Source organism: Nelusetta ayraudi, unplaced genomic scaffold (genome assembly GCF_046127955.1).
Source record: "Nelusetta ayraudi isolate G7.1 ecotype Tasmania unplaced genomic scaffold, CSIRO-AGI_Nayr_v1 ptg000313l, whole genome shotgun sequence".
Classification (NCBI taxonomy): domain Eukaryota; kingdom Metazoa; phylum Chordata; class Actinopteri; order Tetraodontiformes; family Monacanthidae; genus Nelusetta; species Nelusetta ayraudi.
In genome coordinates, this window is record NW_027466360.1 from 345,691 (window position 1) to 365,000 (window position 19,310).

At 50.6% G+C, this 19,310-nt stretch overlaps 1 long non-coding RNA gene across 1 annotated transcript in view; it reads left to right on the forward strand.

The window, feature by feature from the left end:
• Window positions 1–9,354: 9,354 nt before the first annotated feature.
• The window catches only part of LOC142882537 (uncharacterized), a 29,981-nt gene continuing 20,025 nt past the window's right edge, over window positions 9,355–19,310 (forward strand). The window contains exon 1 of the long non-coding RNA XR_012925806.1: window positions 9,355–9,671. This is a non-coding gene — a long non-coding RNA (uncharacterized LOC142882537). The remainder of the gene's footprint in view (window positions 9,672–19,310) is intronic.

Below are 19,310 nucleotides of genomic sequence, written 5' to 3' on the forward strand. Positions count from 1 at the left end.
CGTCGGGTACGTAGCGATCGATTCTCACCCCTAGTTGCACCATCAGAGTGTTGCAGTCCAACGCTAATGGGCTGCGTCGCTCCGCGCAACATTAGCCCTCGGCCTCGGTGTCATCGGCTCCCCACGCACCGACTCATCATCATCGGCCAGATCGCCAGTAACAAAGGCGATAGCGTGCAGCCCGACCAGCAGGAAGAGAAGTGGGAAAGAAAAAAAACAACTTGGAACCGATCCAGAACCAGCCAAGCCACGTCAAAGTTCACCGACACAAGAGAGACGGGGAGCTTAGCGTTTGGTAAAAGCAATTAATTGCTGGATAATTCGCCGTCTAACAGGATTTCAATGACTGCGAGCGCCGCCGCCACCGCTGCCGCTGCTGCCGCTGCTGCTACGCTTCCAGGAGGAGATTTATTCCCATAATCCCGTCATGAAAGGGATGACCAATTATTTCCAGGGCACCGGAGCCGGCTGCCTGAATAACCGGCGTGGTGGGGAGGAGGGCTGGGCTGGTGGGGGGAGGGAGGGAGGGGGGGGGTGCGGGCACCCTCGCCGATAACCTCCACGCCTAATGATGCGATTGCGAAGCGACACAACCGGAGATGAAAGCCGCGGCGCCGCGGCGCTAACCCGCAGAGTCGCTCGCCGGTAGAAAATTAGGGCCCCGGCGTTTCTCGGCATTTCATCAGTTCTGAAGGATGTCGGCGTGGTGGTGGGGGGGGGGGGCTGGGGCGGGATGGTGGTGGTGGTGGTGGTGGGGGGGGGGCGCGGGTTAATATTCATGGAGTTTGTGTTTGAGTGTCGTCATCAAGCGGTACACAGCATGTTATTGGAACAGGCAGCCGGAACTTTCAAAGGAATTTTGTTCATGGAGATTTACCCCCCCACCCCCCGGCTCCCCCCGCCCACCACCACCACCTCCCTCGGCCTCCTTTCCGGGGAATCGCGTTGGTCTATTTTCCTGATGGAGGCCACCGATGATCTGGGTCGTTGTCTCGAACCTCCAGACTCTGCTTCCAACAACGACAGGAAGTTCACGGTACCTCTGAGAACCTTCTGCACAACGTTGTTAGTATTTTGTTTGGTTTGATTTCTGCACTTTTGTCGCTCCAAAATCTGCCCTCCTGCAGCCTCCTGCTAAACCTGTTTGGCTGTTAATTATTAATTTTTGGAGATACCGCTTGTTTGGAAAGGGACGAAAACCACTGATGGTCTCAGAGGGAGGGGCCAACACCTGGCCGGGGGTGTTCTGGGAGAGGTAGAAGTTCCCTTTGTGACATCACCAAGTGCCAATTCACAGAACTGCGTGTTTTTAGCGCACACTCTCTAAGAAGGAGGGAGCAGAAGAAGTAACGGAGACTTTTTTCAGTTTTGCAGCGTGTGACCTTTAACCTTGAAGGAAGGAAAAAAAAAAAAAAAAAAAGCCCGAGCCCTCCCTGCTGTAGCGATGCTAGCAGCGATAACGCCACTCAAGTTGTCGAGTTTCCTTCCTGCTCAGAAAGAACAGGATTTCACTGAGGCGCCTGCGGGCTTTTCATACGCCTCCATGTACACCGGCTTCATGATGAGCTCACAGCTATTTTCTTTTTCTCTTTGACTTTCCATTCCGAATTCCAATCGTCGACAGAGAAGACAAAAAAAAAACCCACCTGCTCTGTGTGTGTGTGTGTGTGTGTGTGTGTGTGTCCATTGTACGCGTGCAGGTGCACCGGGGCTGGATGGAAAGAGCAGGAGGGAAAAAAAGAGAGATGTGACGGCCTGGAGAGTGGAGGCCGAGCGGAGGGTCGTGGTCGCCGCCGCCGCCGCCGCGGTGCCGTGCGTCATCAGTTTATACACGTCGACTGTAAGATCTCCGCCCGCGGCTCAGGAATCCTCGAAGGGCTGAATCACTGCGCCAAATTTAATCCTGTCACTCCAGACCAGCTGGAGACACGCTCGCTTTCTTTTTTTTTCTTCCTCCCTCCCTTTTTTCTTCCTGTTGTTGTTGTTATTATTGTTGTCTGGCCGCCGCGCATCAGAGTGAGTCAGTCAGTGTGCTGCCGGTGACGTGACAGCCAGCGGAGACTGAACAGCGGTGCGTTCAGGGACGCGTGTACACAGAGAGAGTGTGTGTGTGTGTGTGTGTGTGTGTGCACTGCAGGGCAGGGCGTGGGCGGAGGTAATTAAGCTGTCAGGAAACATGCATTATTAATCGTAACGCAACATAATAATGGGGAGCCAGCGTGATCTGTCATGCCCGGCCGCTTCAACAGCCCTTGTGTGTGTGTGTGTGTGTGTGTGTGTGTGTGTGTGTGTGTGTGTGTGTGTGTGTGTGTGTGTGATTTTGTGCGCTGGTCTGCTTACCAAACAGGCGACCACACAGCATCCACACTGTTTACTGCAGATGCGTCCGTCGGCAGAGTGCTGTGTTAACGGCGTGCTGGTATTTACAGCATTGTGGGGACGTGCGTACGCTTCCAACACCAACGCTCCCAGGACGCCTGGAAACGGAGGAGGAAGAGTGCCAAACTCTGGGCCGCTCCTCACCTTTCGCCACATGTTGGTCGTAAAAACAATTTAGGGTGAGGTCGTGTTCGACATGCTGTGGTTGCGGCTGCAGGAGGAGGAGGAGGAAAGACGACTGGATGTCTGTGGAAGTTGCTCATGCGTGTACGTGTGTGTGTGTGTCTGTGTGTGTGTGCCGTGTTGTTGCCATTGTTCCACGAGGTCATTTCTGCCCTTTCAGACGGCAACAACAGAAGCACGTGCGACGGGCGCCTGGCGAGCGCCTGTCGGGCCAAGGCAGTCAAAAACTGAACGAGGCCGTTTTAGAGAGAGAGAGAGAGAGAGAGAGGGAGAGAGAGAGAGAGAGAGGAGGAAAAGAAAGAAAGAAAGAAAGAAAAAGTGTATTTGCGGCTCAGCGGGCCTCAAGAGACAACACGGCTTGTTTGTGCTACCGTGTTGACACAGGACTGGGCTGTGAGGCAAGTTACCAGCCTCTGACTCAGTGTTTGGCTTCTCATTTTTTTTTCTTCTCCTTCTTCGCACTCGTTAACATTATGTCATTCCATCCCTCGGGTGGAATTCTCCAGGAGTTAGCCTGATCCCGTCCCTCCGGCAGCCAGGTTGAGTCCGAGGCGACGGGGGGAGGGGGGGTGGGGTCGTCTCTCACCTGAGGCTCTGCTCCATCCTGTCGTTAAAAAAAAACCTTGCTGGAATTCAGGCGAGAAATGAGCTGAATGTGAGATGTTTGAATCTTGTAATGAGCTTTTTGCCGGCGCGGTAGAAAAGATGCACAATGTCGATGCAGCAACGCGGTTAGCAGGAGACTCCATCTCAATGGCAAAGGTGGATTTCTGCAATGAAATACGTTTTAAGAGGAATTCTACTGTAACAGCTTTTGCAAAAAAAAAAAAAAAAAATACTCATGCTTGCAAAATGGCAGTGAGGAAGTCAATTGTTAGGCTAAAGGGGAGAGAAGGTGGAAATTAGCCGTAGCTGTTAGCCACTGTGGCCTTATTGTATTTTATTGTATTAAATATACGATTTTGTTTCATTTCTCCGTGTTGCTCACCGTGTGGTACTTGAGTGCAGGTCGCCTGGTCAGCAGCCATTAGGTTTGTGACTCCAAATCCTCTCGCTTTTCAACAGATTGCAGCTAATCAGTCGTTGCCTCAGTCAACGATCTCAGAAAATCCCTTAATCTGCTTTTTTTTTCCCTCTTTGGAAAGAGTGGATGTGACTGTGGCTCCGAGTCCTGGAGCTGCTTCCAGCCTCACGTTGGACCGACTGTGTGCCATCTGAAAGAAAGAGAACAAATGGAAATTGAAAGTAACATTGTTTATGATGTTGTTTACCACGTCATTGTAAGAGGGAGGCAATAAAGTAGTTCAAGTAGTTTAGTACTTTAGCACTGAAGTATCTCCCAGAGGTTTGAGCTCCAGTCACAGGTTCTGAACAGCTTGTGTTCTAATGACCAGAATCAGAATCAGAATCAGCTTCATTGGCCAAGGTTGTACAAATTCCAAACAAGGAATTTGACTCTGTTTTTTTCTCTATTCTACTACTTAGGTTAAAAAAACAAACAAACTACAGAATAAGAAAAAAGTAAAAAGTAAGGGTAAACAAGTAAACAATGTGCAACCGGAAGTATAAATAAGCTATAAACAATGTGCGACTTGGTGGGGGTAAAATAAGGATCTATATACAGTCTACATAGTATATATAAATAAAATATATACATAGAGATACGTAGATATGCACGTATTCGTTAAATGTGCACATATACCTAAAAGTCTGTCTAATATACCTAAATATAGAAAATATATACAAGTCTACATGTGTATACCCTGTGTAACATAAAATAAAAATAAACCTAAAAACTAAACCTCCACACTAAACCTCCACCCGGTCAAACTCCTCCTGTGGAGTTCTGGAGGAGACGGCCACCACGTCACTCCCGGCTCTCTCTCTTTTCTCCCTGGAGCTGGGCCTTGTTCGCAGTGCGACCTGAAGGTTCAGGGCCCAACAAGTGTGGAAGCTGACGGAGGAGCCGAGTGGAGGATGTGAGCCCAGCCTCCAGAGGAAGCTTGTTTACGCTCCGCACCACCTCAGCTCGGAGGTCGCTGCCGACCGCGGCGGCCAGGAGGAAGGAGGAAGTCCTCCTACACACCAGCACAATAAGGAGGGGCTGGAGGTGGGGGGGGGATGTTTTTTTCTGTTTGTGTGTGTGTGTGTGTGTGTAGGAATTCAATGCAGTTGACTCCCCCACCCACTGTGGGAGAGAACAGACGAGGGAAACAATACACTTCTGTCTGATTAGGGTTGTCGAACACACACACACACACACACACTGAAGATCCTCTAACACAAGCCAGATGGCTCCTGGAACGGAGCTGGAGGTGGAAAAGTTATCCTCTTCATTTTCAGGAGTAAATATTTTGCTGCGGCTGAAAGGTAACTGGAACCAGGAGTCCGAGGCGCAGCCTCCTTCTCGCCCCCTGATTTTCTTGGGAATGTCCCTTTTTTTTTTTTTTTTTTTATCCGCCCCCACCCTCTCTACCTGCTCTGTACCACCAGAGTAAAAAAAAAAAAGGAAAAGGAAGAGACCACCCGGGTTGTTCTGTTTTTTTTTTCTCTCTCCCTTTCTCTCCCTTATAACCTCGATGGGCTTCTGGCCCAAACGTCCCCTTTAATTGGAGAGAAGAAGAAGTTTAACAAGCGTCCCGACACGTCTGGTCCTGTGTGAGCCAACTCAACCCTGACGCACATCGATGTCGTCGTTAGTTCAGCAACACTGCTGCTTACAAGCCTATTAAAAAGCAGCCAGCAAATAATCACCGTTATTATTATTATGAGCTTTATTATTTTTATTCTTGTTTGTTTGAATGTTCAGGCGAATGTGGAGGGGGCTTTCCCACACAATTCCAGCTCCTAGCTTGGTTTAGCAGTGAATTGATTGGCTTCAAGTGGAACGTTGATACTTGACAAAAGGTTAAAGAACCTCGAGCGCCGCAGACTTTGCGTTGTGAATTTGGGAGGAAAGCGCAGCCTCTGATGTCTGAGCTCCCTGACGGCGTCGATCCGCTTTGTTCCTCCAGACGACGACGACGACGGAGTTTCTAGCGGAGCCGTTGCGGAGGCTGCCTTCCCTTTTTATTTGAAATAATAATCGCAACAGTGATGGTAAAAAACAAAAAAACCCATCATGTGTCACTTGAAAGGCTGATAATAAGCACCTCTCACAGAGGAATGAGTTTGTGCGTGAGGCCGAGCGGCTGCGGCTTGCACCGCTGAGTGACGTGTGGTTGAAAAAAAAGAAAAATTATGTTAAAAAAAAAAGAAAAATCTTTAACCTCTGCCGTCTTGTCAGCACGTCCTGCCGCTCGTATTTCTTCCTTTTATAGGACAAGCACGTCATTATTCATGGCAGGAAGGCAGGCGGGCCAAGATGTAATGTGTTTAAATCCAAGCGGGTTTTATAATGAAAAAAAAAAAAAAAAATCCTCGGACCGGGTTCAAGTTGTTGAGACATCCGTCTCTGGGGGGGAAGCACTTCCTGGCGGATGCTCACAGCACAGGAAGAAGGAGGGGGGATGTTGTATATTGTACTTGGGGTTAATCTGTCCTAGAAATCCTCCTGCGTCCCGTCCAACTCTGAAATGAATTGTACAAACTCTGGCTAGTGGACCCGAGCGGGAAAGCTCAGTCCGCTTCATCCTGACCCGGCGTCTCGCTCTTCCTCCCTCCATCTGTCATCCGTCTCCGCTCTTCCTCCTTCCTCTCTTTCTACCTTATTTCCTGCAGAGGAGATTTATATATTCGTCCCAGTCGTAACTGAACTCAAGTTCCCGACCAGAGAGAGTTTTGTATCGTGTTGCTTTGTCTGAAGCAAGTCGCACTAAAGTGCTACGTTTTGGAAGGTTTAACACTGAAAAAAAACAAGCAATCGTGTGCTTGGATTCCCTGTTGCTTGGCCAGAGGAGCAGTTTCAGTCCTGACGCCGGGCAGTTTACATGGGATGGACTCCTGTCTGATTGGCTATTGTGTGTTTGCAGGGAGGGGTGGTGGTTGAGACTAAACCCCTCTGGTTGGCTTCTTCTGGACCCTCCTTACGATCCTGGCCAGTACAAGCAGTTGACGTCCTGAGAGTGTGATGGATAAAGAGGAAGATGGAGGGAACGCCACCTGGGCTGTGTCTCAATGCAGGGTCTGCATCCTTCCAAGGCTGCATTTGAAGGCCAGTTGCGTCATAGCAATGCGCGAAGGCTCCTCCCAGTTCCCGAAAATCCAAAGGACGCTCCAAATGCGCCCTCAAAAATGCGCCCTACTTTTAGCCGATTCCAAGGCTACACTGCTACTATCCTTTGCGTCCTTCTGGATACTGTGATGCCTTTCGTGCTGCTGCAAGGCATCCTGGGATCCTGGGAAGTCAGCTGAGGGGACTGGAGGGAATGGCGGATACGCAACCAGGAAATACGCCGAAGGCTAGACCGTCCCGTGTGGTTACCGGGGCGGCGGGGTTTGGTTCGTCCTTCTCGGCCGGGTCCTTGGGAGGACGCTTCCTTCAGACGGAGGACACTTCCTTCAGACGGAGGACGCTTCCTTGGAAGGATGCAGACCCTGAATTGAGACACAGCCCTGGACAGGAGAAGGTCAATCTCCCCTTAACTTGAGTGACCTCACACTCAGCAGTTAAAGAACAGTGCCCTCTGTTTGAGTGACCGCTCTCTCTGCCTTGTCTTCATTGATCACTACCTGAACTCATGAGTGCTCACCTATGTTGCCTGCAGACAGCCTGTTCTCCATCTGCTGGATTGTGCTGCAGGAGTTGTTTGATGAATGCATTTCTTTTATTGAATTAATTTTTACCCCAACGGTTTGTTTGTCGTTCCGGCTTGTTTGTTGCAATCTGCTGCCGTAGTTTGAGGTCCCCTTAGAATCACAAGGTGGGACCGTTTTCCGAACCCATCGGAACCCACAGACTTTCTCTTGACTCAACTGGGAGGAACTTCAACCTAACCTTGGTCGTTTTTACAGAAATTCCCAGAAGGGCGTCGATAATCTCGGTGAGTGTTAGCCAGCCAGTGGAATGTCCCCGTGTTGCCCTGGCATAGCGGCCGGACGACCGGTTAGACTTTAATGTGGCGTCCAGCCGTGTCGGTTGGACTTTCCGAACCAGAACCACTGGGCTTCGTTCACCGGTGGACTTTTAAATCATCTTCAGGGCTTTCTTTCTTCACTCTAATGTGTGTGATCAGTTGGCTAGCTGTGAAAAATGTTCCCCTCCAAATTGTCAGCAATATTGTGAGAACACTACCAATGTCGAAATGACTGTGTGACGCAATAACTAAAGTATGCTCGTTAGTTTTCTAGGTTTTTTCTGGCAATTGCTGATACTATTTGAAACCCCCCCCCCAAAAAAACTGAATTTTATTTTTTAAAGTGTTTATTTGAAATGAGTCACACTTTCTGCTGTGATTATTTTGCCTTTCCTTTGTCATAGCCGAGCAGCTTTGAGCCCCAGCGAGAGAAAAATAAGACTCCCAGACTCTCGGCTGTGTATCTGCTGCTGCTCCGCTTCCAGGCAGATGGGTTTTGCACCAGGGCTTTGTTCAGAGGTGCTCATTTAGCTCCATTTGGAAAATTGCAAGCCAGATGCCTTTTTTTTTTCTTGTGTTATTGATCCACAAATCAGACGGGAGTGCATCTTGGAACCCGAGTAGTAAACTCACAAAGAAAACACAACAACGACAACAACAACAGAATGCATCTCTTCAGCCAGACGCTGAGCGTAGTTTTCTGGGAACTCTGAGGTAAATCCCGCCGGCTCTGCAGTGGCTGCTGCTGCCTCGTGATGCTGGGAGAATGTTCACACGCGGCTGTTTCTGCCGCACACTGATGATGAGTGAACGACAAACAGAAGGACGCTTATTAAAGAGGAGAAATTCCTGCTGCCTCCCCACGCGCCATATCAGGGGGGATTGTGGGGGGAGGGGTGTGTGTGTGTGTGTGTGTGTGGGGGGGAGTCGGACTGATCAAACGGTGGGCAGAAAATATTTACATTTCAAATCGGCTGCGTCTGAAAAGCCGCACTGTGTCCGCCGGACAAAAGGGGCTGCGCGAGGCCGCGTGACTCACGCGTCAGACAGCTGCTTTGGAATTTTTTCTTTCATTCGTTCGTTCTTTCTTTCTTTTTTCTTTCTTTCTGTCTTTCTTATTTTCTCTGTGGCTCGGAAACCCATAATTACCTGCAGTATGATGAAATGTGTTGGCGGCGCTGCAACGTGTCTGGATGTTCGTCAGCATGTTTTTCGGATCGTGTCAGAGCGTAAAAAAAAAAGAAAAAAAAAGTGGCATTTGAACCCGAGATGCGATTAGCCGTTTGCTATGGATAGCGGCATTAGCACATCAAGAGGGCCGAGTTGGAATAGAATAGAATAGAATAGAATAGAATAGTTGTGTTTTACTGATCTAAAATTTGGAAACAATGCGAGTTCAGTGGCTAAACATGTAAGAACAGTGATCAGCACACTGATCATGTGACTTGGAGTAAAAAAAAGAAGAGAAGAAAGTGTCACGTGACCCTGAGATGTAATGTACGTTTTCTATATTTCTACTGCATGCATATTGCTATTTTTCCCCCCGTTTTTTTCATTCTGTGTAAAAGCTAACGGACCGACTCTTCAAATACTGGCAATAAAAGATCTTGATTGGCTGCTTTTTAATACGTCATTAGCTGGTGAAGAGCGACGGAATTCAGCGGTCAAACTTGCAGTGGAAAAAAAAAAATCCCCCCCCCCAAAAAATGTAAAACAATAATTAGCACACGTTTTGCATCCAGAAGTTTCCGGGGTTTTTTTGGGGGTCCAGCCGGGGATTCCTAAACACCACTGAGCTGTGGCTGAAACCAGGCTGACAGTTTACACAGTTTCCAGTATAACAAACGCTGAGCGTTGTGCAGCAACACAGGAGCAGCAGATCCTGGCTGCAAAGAAAAAAAAACAAAACTAACACAGCCACATATTGAATACATCCTATTTTTTTTCTTCTTGTTTTGCAGCGATTGCAGCAAGGTTAGCCTGCGGCGGGAGGCGCAGACATCCGTCCGTATGTGGCGTCCAGGCGGGAGGAGCGGCGCTCTGACTCACAGGCCCACATATGCGACTCTCAGGCTCTGGCTGCTGCTTGTTGCGGTGAGTTAGATACACACGCTGAGCTCCAGCCGGGCCCAGCCAACCAGCGCCAACGCCGGCGAACGTGCAGGTTTTGCCGGGAGGCCTGGTGGCGGCGCTGTTGGTGGCGCATGTAGGTGGCGCTGTTGGTGGCGCTGTTGGCATCGCTGTTGGCGGCGGCGGTCATCAGCGGCCGCGAGCCGACGGCGTTTCCCCGCTACTGAAACATCTGTTTCATCATCCTGCATATTTGCCTTTAGACACAGGTGTTCCGCTTTCCTGTTTGCTCTCAGGGTGGGAGGGGTGGGGGGCGGGAGGGGTGGTGGTGCGGAGGGGGGGGGGTCGGCGGCTCAGAAATAAAGATAAATCACTTGTGTGAGATCTGCAGCTCTCAAACGCTTCCAAAATTTCACGTTTGCGTCTGTTGTCCCATTTGTGAGTTTCAGGTATTTTGTTGTGATGTGCATCAATTTCTACGTCAGCATTTAGAAGCATTTGTTTTTTTTTTTTAAAGGGCCAGCGTGTCACTTTTAGAGACCATAGATTTGATTTGATTTGATTTGAATGCTTTATTTTTCGATCATGTAAATTATAACAAAAAAACCAAACGGCTAAAATAAAAAAATAGAAAACGATTAAAAAGAAAAAAACACAAAAAAAACAAACAAAATAGAAGCGGCATTTAAGATTACATGAGGGAAAAGCAGTAGGAAGAACTTATTGAATCCTACACCTTAAAATATACTGATTCATAGTCTAACTAAATCATATCTTTAGCGTATATATTCATATATACACACACACACAACTATTTATATATATACATATATGCATACATATGCAGTACACGCATACTTATGTATAATTACATACATATACATATATACACATTGAGAAACACACATACATATACATACATACATGTTTTTGCTTTTAAAATACCCTGCATGTCTTGCTTCATTAATCTTAGAGGATGAACACCATATGATAATAATAATAATAATAATAATAATAATAATAATAATAATAATGATAATAATATTGGCAGAAATCAGAAGACGACACACTGGGTGGAGTCATGGTAAATTATTATTATTAATAGCCGCTGCCTTCTCATTTCTCACGCCAAGCTTTCAGATTTCAGTGAGAGCAGGTCAGTGCTTATCTACAGTTGCCCAGTTTGGTTTTATTTTTTTCCTCCTCCCCCTCCGTGACATCACAGTTGCAGCATCAAAGTAGGACACAAAACAGCGATTGACATCGGGGCAGCCGTCTCTCAGATGGAATGAGAGACGACAGAAAGATGTTTCCAGAAGGACGAGTAGGTTCAGCCTCCCACGCTGATGGCAGCCTGATTGATTAGCATTGACTGGAGTGTCGGCATGCTCAGAAAATATGTGTGTGTGTGTGTGTATTTCTATTATCTATATATCTATATATCTATCTATCTATCTATATATCTATCTATCTATCTATCTATCTATTATCTATCTATCTATCTATCTATTATCTATCTATCTATCTATCTGTCTATCTATCTATCTATCTCTAGATATAGATCTATAGATATTGATAGATAGATATACTGTATACACATATATATATTCACTTTTTCTAAGTACACCTGGATTTTACAGCCTGGCCCTTTAAATTCCAGGCTGTCCAATGAGGCGGCGGCGGCGCCTGGGGCCCCAGATGTTCCTGCTGAGGGGCCGTGTCAGCCGTGTTGTGTGTACATTAACCCTCGGGGCCGTGTGTGACTGATATTTAGAGCAGCAGTTTGACTTTTAGTTTCACAAGAGAAAACAATCAGCCGTCAACTGGGTCAAAGCTGCTGCGCGTTCCACCTCCGCATCCCCTCCCCCTCCCCCCTCCCCTCCCCTCCCCCACCCACCACCACCGCCGCACCGCTCGCAAATTTGCCAACGTTACATCTCGCGTTTTTTGTTGTGGCCTGCTGTAATTACCACGACTTTTCCACCAGCAACAAACAGCAATTACGGCTTCCTCCGTACAGGATGCACGGCGAATGGGAGGTCCCGCATCAGACCGTCTGCCGCGTTGATTACCGGCTGAAAAAACGAGAAGAAACTGATTTTTAACCTCGTGTTTGCAGCCCCCTGCTGAAACCCGACGCCTCGCCGGACCTTCCGCGGGTCTGGAATGGGACAAAAAGCGAGGGAGGTGATGTCACAAAGGGCCTCAACGGATTGTCTTTGCGCACGATGGAATCTGGAAAGTGCAGCAATTTGGAATTGTTTCTTCCGTCCGTGCAAACAAAGATCAGCAAATGGCGCCGTGAATAGCGAGGAGGTATCAGTGCCCGCTGTGACATCACCGAGGGTCGACTTCCTGGAATTGGACCGAGTGTTTTCGCTCACACACACCCCCCAAAAATAGTTGAGGTTGTGTTTTTCTCATTTGGGGCCAAATGGCAAAAACACACATTTTTGTCAGAACAACTCCGTTTTACTCACGTCGGGACCGTTAACTCGTCGGACGGTAACGGTGCAATAAAATCCACAGCGTAGTTGCTGCGTAGTTCAGTACTTTTCCCCCTCGACCGGCCGTGAGAAGCCGTGTTTGGCTGCTGTGGTTCATTAGCGCGTCTCTGTCTCCGTGGCTAACTGCTTAGCGCGCCGCAGATTCTTTCGCCCGCCGCCTTCACCCTGCAGTCACACACACACACACACACACACACACACACACACACACACACACACAGGTTACGGTTGAGCAGGAATGCGAGTGAATTTACAGGCTGTTACAAGTCGGGCCAACACCTCAGCAGCCGATGACCTTTAGCCAGAAGCATCCAGCGACGCTGCCGTCCCGTCGCTTCCCATCAGCCACTGGGAACGCCGAGGAGAAACCCCTGCTTTGCAGCGTCTCCCACCCCGGCTGTGTGTTTTGGCGGCGTGTGCGTGCGTGCGTGCGTGCCTGTGTGTTTTTGAAGGGAGTGCCACAGCTGTTTGTGACCTTTTATCGACATGTTGCCCAACACGAGCAGATGTACGAGAGCGGAAAAAAAGCCCAAAAATTGTGCAAGGCCTCCAGATTAAACATGAATGACTTTGACTGTGGAAAAACTTGTTGCCCCCCCCCCCACCTCCTCACACACACACACACACACACACACACACACACACACACACACACACACCACTCTCTCGCTTTCTTAGAATGTTGTTATTTGCTTTGGGCAAAAGGGCTGCTGTTGCACAACAGCGTGCAGCCAACACGCACACACACACACACGCAGATACATGCACAGGTTGCAGATGCACTCTTGCTACCAGGTCATTTTTTCGTTTTTTTTTTTCATTTCGTATTGGGCCATAAAACTTTGGAGCAGCCTCCTGCTTTGCACCTCGCTGTGACAGACAGTCTGTAAGAAGACCCTGCTCAGTCTCACATGTTTTCACCTTCTTCTCCATGTGAGCAGGAGGAGAGGGGTGGGAGTGGGAGTGGGGGGGGCCTGGGTCCAGATCATCCAGGTTGGCTGAACTTTCTCATATCCAGTAGCTTAGCGGTGGGTGGTGGGTGGTCCGGTGTTCAGAGTGACTGAGCTGCGCTTTGTTAGCGATACGGCCGTCCTGATCCAGGGCCGGATTAAAAAGAGATGAAAAAAAAAGAGAGAGAGAAAGAAGTCAAGTTGCGTCCGGGAAAGTCCAGACTGCACCGCTGGTTTACATCATGGCTGCGTCTGCGGTTGTAAATTCTGCTGAAGGGTTTTTGCGGGTTTTTCTTTCTCCCCTCTCTTGTTTCTCAGTGTGTGATATAACACCCCCCCTACCCCGCCCCCCCCCCCCCCCCCCGATCCTTCCCACTTTAAGAGTTCAAAATAAACACAGCAACTACGTGTGCATTTGTGTGGGCTAGCGCTGCAGAGGCTAGCAGCTGACCATCACACTCGCTCGTCCGTCCGTCCGTCAGTCCGGCCTTCACTCTGCAGTCCTGCAGCCCTCAGCAGCTGCAGCGCCCCCCACTGTCCCCCCGGGGCTTCTGACCATATGTGAGCGCTGGCCGCGCCCCCCCCCCCCCCCGCAATGTGAAGGTCAGCGCCGGCGGGGCGCACGAGCCTCGGATTGTCACCTCTGGGAGGGGGGAGAGAGGGGGGAGGGTGGGAGAGGGAAGGGGCGGGGGGGGGGGGGGGATGATGGACTGAACTGGCCAGCGATGCCACTGTGTTCTGGAGGATTAATGACAGGATGAATGATAATAATAACAATAATAATAGATGCACTCTGATGACGGCTGGCCCTGAAGAGGGTTGAGGTGGTTTGCTTTCATCAGTGCTGTAGCAACATGTTATCATCATTAGCAACAACAACAGCAGCTACAGCAACAATAGCCATGGTCATAATGAAGCGATCGCGCCAGTGACAGCGGCAGTTAAAAGCATAGCAATGGGCCGCAGCCACTAGCGATGCTGCTAATGCTAATACTGAGAGCAACAAGCAGGAGGAACTCTGGTTCATCACCTCTGCCGACGGCTGAGGTGCATGTAAAGACTGCACCCTGGCCTGGCCAGCCTGCGTGTTGAGGAGAAGCACAGCAGCTGGAGAGCAGCGGCCGGGCCTGCAGCACGAGTCGTGCTCGGCCGCTTGACGGATGGTTGTGTTTAAAGCCGGCGAGCGAGGGTCGGCACACGCGACCGTTTTCCATAAACCAACTGATCAGCAGCGCCTGTCGGGAAGAGAAGTGGAAAACCCGGTGTTCGATCTCAGCTTTTTCCTCATTGAGTTTGTTTCCCTGTTTTTTGCCCCCCCCCCCCCCCCACCCCCATCCTCCTCCGTTACCTCTGCTCTGTGGGATTGTCCAGTGGATGCTGCCTGCTCTCCGACGTATCAACCGGCCGCTCCATGGCAACGTCACGCGGCCGTGTTTTTCCATAACAGAGGCCTCGGCCACCGCGTTGCCCGTCGCTAACACCGGGACGAGCAGAAGCAGCAGCAGCAGCTCGTCCCGGTGTTTATTTGGCCGTAGAGTCGCTGCACACTGTCAATGCTGGGTAGTCCTCACCACGCGGTCGCGCTGAGCAGCCGAGATGCCTCGAGATGACGGCGCCGTCGCCGGTCATGTGACGCAGCTGAAGAAGCAGGGAGGCTTTAGTCACTGTTATGCGGACGCATCGTCTCGATTCCCGCACGTCCGTATTGAAAAGCTCCGGTCTGGACGCTTTACAGCCAAGGGGACCAATCGGTGTCCTCGGAAGGAAAAGAGGCGGGACTATAGCGAGGAAGTCCACTCAGTGACGGACGGAAGTTTTATTCCTCTGCCTTCCAGTTTCACGGTCACGGTTGTTTTCCTGAAGTGTCCCAGATGGACGCGTCCAATACATTGTGGCACGTGGGAAACTCAGAGCTGCTACTTCCTGCATCTGAGAGCCGTCGGCGCCACAGGGGGCCAGTGGGAGGAGCTCGATCACATGACCTCGTGTGGAGGAGCGCAGCTGCTGAACCCAGCGTTATTTCTGGAAGAGTGAGACTCACAGGAGTCACCTTGATCCACAGGACGGGGAGAAAAATGCAATCGGGCGAATCCCCTTTGAGGTCCAGAGGTCGTGTTGGTTTTTCCAGCAGCTTTTTGCCAGAATGTTTTAGGGAAGGTCAGGCTGCTGCTGCTGCTGCTGCTGCTGCTGCTGCTGCTGCTGCTGCTGCTGCTGCTGCTGGTGCAACGATCCCTGCGAGAACAACAGCATTTCGAAACTTTCTCACCGAGTTCTGATCCCTCAAAACTTCTACTTTCACTCTCGGTGGTGTCGAAACCCTCCCAGTGTGTGTGTGTGTGTGTGTGTGTGTGTGTTGACAGAGACGGACACCCAGTCTGTACGTCTCTCAGCGAGCAGCAGGCGACACTGACGCCGTCTCTCGGTGCCGCAGACGGACGAGCGGATCTGTTGCAGCAGAATTTCTTCTTCGACTCTCAAAAAAAAATATTTAGCATGATAAATTTTTTTAATTTTTTTTTAACATATATATATATATCCATACTGTACGTATTCAGACGCTCTGTGGTCCTCCTGCCCTCTGGCCTCACCGGCTTTATTGCACGGTGCCGCCGCCGGTGTGTCCGGCCTCCTGCCAAATTCCCCAAAGCAGCTCGTTGCCTTCCAGCCACTGCAGCGCCACCCGCAGCCTCCCCACCTCCATCACTTCTCATCCCTGTGCGAGAGGGCAGCGCTCGGACGGCTCTGTGTATGTGTGTGTGTGTGTGTGTGTGTGTGTGTGTGTGTGTGTGTGTGTGTGTGCTGGGTCAGTTCAGTCATGAGAGCAGAGGGGCTGCATTCCTCTGTGCTGTACTAAATCCTCATGGGATCGACCTCATTAGCGGAGGAGCTGTTCCCAGGCCGTCTCCCAGCCACTGCCTGCAGCGTGCGTGTGTGTGTGTGTGTGTGTGTGTGTGTGTGTGTGTGTGTGTGTGTGTGTAGGTAAGGGAATTTATTTATATGATCATAATTGTTTTCTTTTTGATATTGTTGAACTCTTCCTGCTCTGCTTGTCGTGGTCATTTTGCCTCGGCTTCATTTTTTTCTCTCTCTCCTGTTTGTCAAATAAGAAAACCTCATTTTATATTTCAGATTGTTTTGATCAATTACATATAGATATATGTATATATTTTTGTTTATCTGTCTGTCTGTCTGTCTGTCTGTCTAGTGACAGTGAGGGGGTGGGGCCTTGTCACGTTGATAGAAAGCACCAAAAAATGACAAACCGATAGAAAATAGAGCTATTTTTCTTCTTCTCCTCCTCCATTGATTTGAGCGACGGCCTCATGTTGATGGAGCAGCCGGAAGCAAAGGTTTCTACCTGCATGCGGGTACTGTTACCCAGTGGGAACTCTGCTCCTCCCCCACCTTTCAAAGGGGCGACTGGCTGACAACTTTAATTGGCATCAGTCCACGTGCTCATGTGCGCCATGTTGCTAACTCGTAAACGCACTGGGCCCTTTATATTCTCCTCAGCTGTCCCAGATGTGTGTGTGTGTGTGTGTGTGTGTGTGTGTGTGCGTGTGCGTGTGTGTGTGTGCGACTTTAACCCCTTCCTGCCTTGGCGTTGACCCATTAGCGTGTGACAGGTCAGAGGAGTCTGAGGCGAGGCCACAACTCTCCTGCTGGTAGCCTCACACACACACACACACACACACACACACACACACGTGCACACACACATGCACGGCGTCATGTGCCCGGCTGCATGTCCCCGTGAGACACGCGACGTGTTGCTGATTGCCGCTGGGCTCCCAGACAGACCGAGACTCCCTGCGTTTTAACCCCGGCCGGCCTCTCGTGTCACACTGGCTCGTTGCTTTCACATGATTTTTTTTTTTTTTTTTTCATCTCCTCCTCCTCCTCAGTCTGGGAAGAGTGGGAGGTTTGGGTGTGTGTGTGTGTGTGTGTGTGTGTGTGAGAGAGCGTGTTGAAGGGAAGCGCTGCGTGCTGATTCTCGAAATGTGGAAGGAGAAGAGAAGAGCGTCTTTGTTGTGCAACAGGCCAGATTCCACCGCTCATGACCCGCTGTGCACGTCGGAGCACTTTTTCACACTCGCCGGCGAATTCTGAGTGCGGCTGACGCTTGGAGGCGGCGGCGGCGGCGGCGGCGGTGGCGGCGGCTCCTGCCTTGTGTTTGCTGAGGAAGGACAATATGAACTCCGTGGTAGCGGCCGGCCCTTAAAACCAGGATCCTGCTGCTGCTGCTGCTGCTGCTGCTGCGGAAGGACGAGCACCAATGAGAGGCCGCCGCTCGTGACTCACATGAGAGTGGAGTTACCTGCGTGGGCAGGTGTGACCCCAGGTGGCCGCCGTCTGAGCTCATTTGAATAAACACAGGTACTGGATCACGCGGGAGCTGCCGCTTCCTTCCGGTAACTGCGACGACTCGAAGGCGTCCGCCTGATGCAGAAGAAACTCGACTCATGTTTTCTGAGAAGTGCCGCCGGTCCACTCCATTCTTCCGCTTCCCTACGCTTCTCATTGAAACGTGTGCTCAGAAAATCTGCGAGGGCCCTTTGTGATGTCACGGCGAGTCAACGGCGGCGCTTCTCCTCCAGCCAGTCTGTTTTGCCTTGTTGACTTCTGACTCCGCCTCTTTCTTTTCCTGGTGTGACTCCGGCCATTTGTTTATTTATTCGCTGCACAGGCACTGGATTTTTTTTGTCACGCGCAAGCTCAGCATCGTTTTTGGCAGGTTGGCTGCAAACAGCAGGCTAAATATGCTGCTATCTGAGGATGTGGAGAGTGATTTGGATCACCCAACATGCAATTCTGCCAAAATAAATAAATGAATAAATGGATAAACAGCCAACGGTGAGTAAAGTTCTCCCCCCCCCCCCCCCCCCCCCCACGGGGACTGCACACGCCGAGCCCAGAGGTTAATGAGTTGCGAGTTGCGGCCGCAATACCAGGAAGTGGTCGTCTGGCTGTAAACAGGCAGGCCGCTCCAACGCATGTGATTGGCCGACGCACAAAGAATTTCATAATGACCAGGATGATGAGAGGCACGGGACGGGACGGGGGGGGAGGACGGGGGGGGGGAGGGAAACCAAGGTGGACAGGGAAACACACACACACACACACACACACACACACGGAGCTGCTCGCCAAGGCCCCTTAACCTCCCTCTGCCGTCTGCTGTGTGATCACAGCGCAGCTGATAAGCCCTGTACCCGACTCTCTCTCTCTCTCTCTCTCTCTCTACTCTCTCGCTCTGTGTGTGTGTGTGTGTGTGTGCACTTTTTAAATGCCCCCCCCTCCCCATTCCTTTTCTCGGAGCAGACGATTTCAAAATGATTAGCGACAGCCATGAGGCGGAGGGGTGGAGCGGGGGGGTGGGGGTGAGACAGAGTGTGAGGCCAGAACTGGATAGCGGCTCCAACCACACACACACACACACACACACACACACAGAGTGGGGGGGGGGGGGGATCAGAAGCAGAGGAACATGACTTAACGCAGATGAAATGCACGGCGGTGAAGACTCGGCCCTGCAGGCAGCCCGCGCTGCTCCCGTTGCTACGTGCGTTAGCAACGCTTGGCCCGGCGCCGTTATTACCCACATCCAGCAGACCGTCCGTCCGTCTGTCCGTCCGTCCGTCCGTCAGTGCCACGTCCACGGGCTCGCCTTGCACTCGTTGTCGGGCTTTTGTCTTTTTTTGTCCTGTGAAGCCGCCGCGAACAGTTTGGCTTCACGCTAAAAACTGAAAACTGACGCTTTTTAGCTGCATCCTCCACATAATTGGGAGGGGCCGACACCTGGCTGGGGGGGGGGGGCGTGGCCAATGTCACATTGTACCTCATCTTCTACATGTTCAGCCTCCAGTGCAGCGGGACAGCCTCAAATAATGAATCGACTTACGCATTAGCCTCTCCAGACGTCCAGACAAACAGCTCATTTAGCCCTCTGTTTGCAACCCTCCTGTTGAAACCGATGCCTTATTGGACCTTCCGCTCGCTTAGAAGGGGTCATAAACAAGGGGGCGGAGCCTACGCCTGGCTGAAAGGGTTGCAGCTACGGAGGGAAGAACGGCATGTCTCTGCTTCTTCTAGTAGCTGCAGATTTTGTCTGTTGCATTTGGACAGCATCGAGATTAGCACACGCACACACACACACACACACACACACACACACTCGTGCCACTGTCCTCACTCTTCGCTAGCGG